The sequence below is a fragment of the Tamandua tetradactyla genome, chromosome 11 (assembly GCF_023851605.1).
Source record: "Tamandua tetradactyla isolate mTamTet1 chromosome 11, mTamTet1.pri, whole genome shotgun sequence".
In the NCBI taxonomy this organism is placed as follows: Eukaryota; Metazoa; Chordata; class Mammalia; order Pilosa; family Myrmecophagidae; genus Tamandua; species Tamandua tetradactyla.
In genome coordinates this window covers 40,667,858-40,672,926 of record NC_135337.1, presented here as the reverse complement: position 1 = coordinate 40,672,926, position 5,069 = coordinate 40,667,858, and the positions used below count along the sequence as shown (strand labels likewise).

Below are 5,069 nucleotides of genomic sequence, written 5' to 3'. Positions count from 1 at the left end.
TAATGACTGAAAGTTGGGAATCTATAACGGGCACCTATTTCTTAACCCCCTACTCCATGCTAGGCACTCATTGGGGCAGTTTGCACATGACCTCATTTAATTATTGCTACCATGAAAGGAGTCATTATTTATCTCATTCTACAGAGGATGAAACTGAAGCTCAGAGAAATTAAGTGATTTGACCAAGATTGCTAAGCTAGTAAATACTGTCTAACAATACCAAGCACATTTTAGGAGCCTAAAAAAAAAAAATCCAAAAGAAAGAAAGAGGAGGAAGGAGAAAGGAAAGCATAGATTAATGACAAAAAGAATGAAGAAAGGAAGGACTTGAAAACCAATGTTCTTTCTTCCTCTAAACCCTGTTACCCACCAAAAAGAATGTAGTCTAACAGGATGGCAAAATCTAATCACCAGCAGTAAAGCACAAAGGAGCCCTCCAAATTGTTTCCCTCTTCTGCCCTCACCCCCCACCATTAAACATGGTGTTTTATTTTTGAATCACAGGATATGCCAAATTAAGTTTCCTACATTAAGCCTTCCTGGTTATCATCTATCTGTCCTAAATTGTCACGTGGGCCACATAAATAAAACAATTTGTTCTTCTCTAACCTGGATCTTTCCAAAAACTATCACAAACATCAGCTCAGCTTCATGTCAATCCTCCTTCCACTTCCATTAAAGTAATGAAATAGGTTTAGATTCCTCTGAGGGCAAACACAATTGATATGAGGGTAAATTCAGCTAGATCTTGCTGGTTAAAAGCTGAAGTGAGAATGAGAAAGCTTTTGTGTCTTTGCAAACTTATAGGGAAGTGATTTCATACCACAGTCACTGTAAAGGAGAATGTTTTCACAAGTCTCTATTTTTGCTAGATAATTTTAAGAGTGTAATGTTGTAATAAGAGAAAACTTAGCACTTGCATATAGGCCCTTGGAATATTTTCAAGGATCCTCATCAATCAAGTCTGGCCTCATGACCTCACTCCTGCAAAGCTCTGTTAAGCCAGTGATGCCAAAGGCTGGCACCTCATCCCCTAAGTAGGTTGGAGACAGGTAGCTGACAATTTTAAATTCCCAGAGCACGGAGATCAGACCTCTAAGGGGCAGGAGGAGGTACAAAATGAAACTCTTTGACAACCCTCACCTAGCAAATAAGTCAGTTTTCAAAAGTTCGTCTATGGAACAGTGTTTCAATGGCATCTCACGATGCTCCAGGGGGAGAAGTTGGGGGGCTGTGGGGACCTCTTACCCTTCCATCTGGGGTAGCTTCCATCTTATGTGTTTTAAATATTGGGTATAATGCATTGATCTGTGTCCCTCATAAAGACGTGACACAGCCCCGGTACCTGTGAATGTGGCTTGTTTGGAAATAGGGTCTTTGTAAATGTAATCAAGTTAAGATGAGGTCATATTGAATTAAGGTGGGTCCTAAATGCAATGGCCCATGTCTTTATAAGAGAAAGGGGAGGGAAATTTGGGCACAGAGAAACAGAGACACAGGGAAGATGGCCACGTAATGAAAGCAGAGATTGGAGTTATCCAACTACAAGCCAAGGAACGCCAAAGGTTGCTGAAGACACCAGAAGGTAGGAACAGGCAGGGAAAGATTCTTCCCTAGAACCTTCAGAGGCAGAACGGCCCTGCCAGTACCTTAATTTCAGACTTCTGGCCTCCTGGATTGTGAGAGAATCAGTTTCTGCTGTTTTAAGCCACCTGGTTTGTGGCCGTTTGTTACGGCAGCCCTAGGAAACTTATAATACGCTGGGTTTCTAAATAAGGTTTCTCTTAAGCAAAGATTATACTGATTAAAATACAAACAAACAAAAACAAATGAGTTCCAAAGTTCTTATTCTACGTAGCAGTTACACCAAAAGTGGAAAGCTGTGATTTGCTATTTGAGGAGACCCATAAGGCTCTGTTTGTTCGAAAATCTACCCTACAGTTCTCTAGATGGAGAATTGAAGGAGGAAAGGTGGCTGGCTAGGTGATGTCCAGAGGACTCTGCGAGGAAGGGGGCCTGTCAAGCGTTCCTGAGGGGCCCTGAGGAGCCACAGGGCAACACGGGGGCCTTGGCGCCTGTAAGGGGGAAGAGGCTCTGACAGGGCAGTGGAGTGCTTAGGAAAATTCCACCCTTTAACCAAAACTGGCCCTAAGGCTGGCTTAGGTCAAAGGCTTGAATTATTTCTGGTATCCGAGAAAACATAATTAAGAGGACACTGGTGATTAATCCTTTCTAAAATTGGACAGAGAAATTCCTCGAAGGCTCGAAACTGGGTTTGGGTCAAACACACAAGCTTGGTTAATCAGAGGGGCTCATCACCTATAATCAGGCAAGATGAAATAAACTCTAAGACCTTTGTGCATGGATGCGAAGTAGAAGGACAAGCGAGAGTAGATCCTTGTCTATTCCAAGCCTGAAGAGGACAGGAGAGAAGAGAGTGATACTTAGGTCCAGACTCAATATAGAAAAGGTGACGTTCGATATTTATTATATTTAATGTGGCTAAGACTGATTTGTAGTTTATGACCAGTAATACCTAAGAACACGGGGAATATTGTTAGTAGTTAAGCATGAATTGAAGATCGTTCATACATCTACTAAGCAATTTCTTTCGGATTCTTGAATATCTGTATCTTTCCGCAGCAACTTGTAGTAGGTGTACAACCAGTACTCATCAAATGAGCATACAAGGCAATATTTGGGGGAGTATTAAGCCATGGGATCATTGAAGGCTTTTCCTACCCAGACAGCTAATAGAGACCTCTGAACGAGTGGATCATTGAGAGTTCTGTGTCAGTAACTGAGCGTCTTCAAAACTATTAAAGAGTTTTTAATACTCAAATTAATGGTACCTCTGTGGAAAGGGACAGTAAGGGATCTCTGCAAATCAAACCGTGTGCTAAGCCCCTTACCTGCAGTGTCTATAGAGATCACAACCTGCTTTCATGGAGTAGCTTTGGGGGTAATAATGTCCAAGTTTTCCAAACATTAGTTAAAAACTAAAATCAGTTAAGTATAATGACAATCCAGTACACTGAATGTAATTTGAGGAAAACACATACCATTACAACAAAAGTAAAGACTTGTGGAAAGTAGGATTGGTACTGAAGGCTTAGTTTCTATATATAAATGAAAAGAAAGCACGTTTTTTAAATTGTTTCTTGTCAAACAGTCCTCCTAGTTGAAATCTTGTGAGCTTAGATTAAGGCAGTCAGGAACTGCTCTCCTAGAAGATAAGCTATTGCTAAATTAATTATGAATTTCTTTCTACATAATTCTAACTTTGTTAAATGGGATAAATTTCTACAAAGACAAAATATTAAATAAGCTCATGTTAGCATTTCTTCCCAAATTTAATCATGTACTTGTTTAAACAAAAATCTCTTTGATGATTATTATTGGAATAACTGTTAAATGTTCTAAAAAAATTATTCCCTACTTAGTCTTCAACTTTTTAATCACATGGTAACTTAATATTAATAATACAATAAAACCTTAATCATAAGAAAATACTCCTTCGGCAGCACATATACTAAAATTGGAATGATATAGAGAAGATTAGCATGGCCCCCACACAAGGATGACATGCAAATTTGTGACGTGTTCCATATTTAAAAATAAATAAATAAAAACAAGTATTCCTGGATATTCATAACAAATTCTGGGCTCATGAGGGCATGCACAGTCCAGAAAAATTACAGGGTGATAATAAAATCAAGATCTAGCCTTCTGGCTATTCACCCTGTTTTCACCCTGACCCTCTTGCATTCTATTCTCAACAACCCAGCCAGTAATCCTATTAAAAAAGAAGTCAGAATATTTCACTTCTCTGCTCAAAACCCCACAATGACCTAAAACCCCAAACCTGAGAGTCCAAGATCCTACCTGGCCTCATCTCCAATGATTCTACCCCTTGCTCACCCTGCCCCCACCATTTTGGCCGTGCACAAGTTCCCTGCTCAGGACCTTTGCACATGCTGTTACTTGTGCTTGGAACATTCTTCTCCTGGGTGTTCTCCTCTACAACGTCAATCAAATATCACCTCCTCATTAAGGCCTTCCCTGCCCCCTTCCACCCCTTACGCCCACCCTCCCCCTCTCTAATTTGGTAATATTACTCTCTACTCTGGACATTCCCTACCCCTTTTCTCTGTTTTATTTTTCTCCATAGCATTTCTCTCCCTCTAATTTATTACGTTCTACTTTAGTACCTGTATTATCTGTCCCCTCACTAAAATATAAGTTCCATAAGGGCAGGGATGTTTTGTTTTGCTTTCTGTAGCATCTCTAGCATCTGAAAGAGTACGGAGGAGCTAACAGATGAACATAGATATTTGTTGAATATATTGAATGAAGCCAAATAACCCCAATCTTCAGAATCAAGAATAAACAGGGAAAATGTAAGAAAAAACATAGTTTAAATTCATCAGGTTTTACTCTTTTAGCTGGTTTTGATAAAGTTAGAACACCTAAATAAATTGAATCTTCTGATTAGTGGATTTTTTTAATCCAAATGTTTCTATCTTTAGCTTCTCTCCCACAAAAAAACCTGCCACAGAAGATGCTGGCAAGTAGTAAAAATACTGCTTTGCATTTCATTCACTTTCTCTGTTCCTTTGGACCCATTCTAAAGGCACAAAAAGGATCAGGAATAGGAGCAAAAAGAAGAGATAAGGGCAAATAAAAAAAAAACAATTGTTCTTATCAGTGAAAATTATCAAATGTGGACACAAAGGGACTTTCTTCAATCAGGAACTCTATCTGGTTTGGTTTGTTTAAGCCAACTAAGTCAGGTAAATAACCTAAAAATAGATGAGATTAAAAAAATTAATGGACTAGAAGATAATTCTCATTACACAAGGAGGCAGTGTTGCTCAGAAAACTAGAGATCTTACTTCCTTAGCTAAGTGATGGTTGAGTCATCATAGTATACGCAAAATCACTGCAGAGAGAACCAGGATAATTTTTTCACATAACTATTGGTCCAACATCTCCAAAGCTCATTACCTTCTGAAAAGAAGTTGATGTTGCAAGGAAGCCATCATAAATGATAGTCATTATAAAACCTC

The 5,069-nt window shown here is 39.1% G+C and overlaps 1 non-coding gene across 1 annotated transcript; it reads left to right on the top strand.

Moving 5' to 3' along the window:
- The first annotated feature begins 3,509 nt into the window (after positions 1-3,509).
- LOC143651042 (U6 spliceosomal RNA) lies at positions 3,510-3,615 on the top strand. Its single transcript, XR_013159788.1, has one exon. It is a non-coding gene; the product is annotated as a U6 spliceosomal RNA (small nuclear RNA).
- The last annotated feature ends 1,454 nt before the right edge of the window (positions 3,616-5,069 follow it).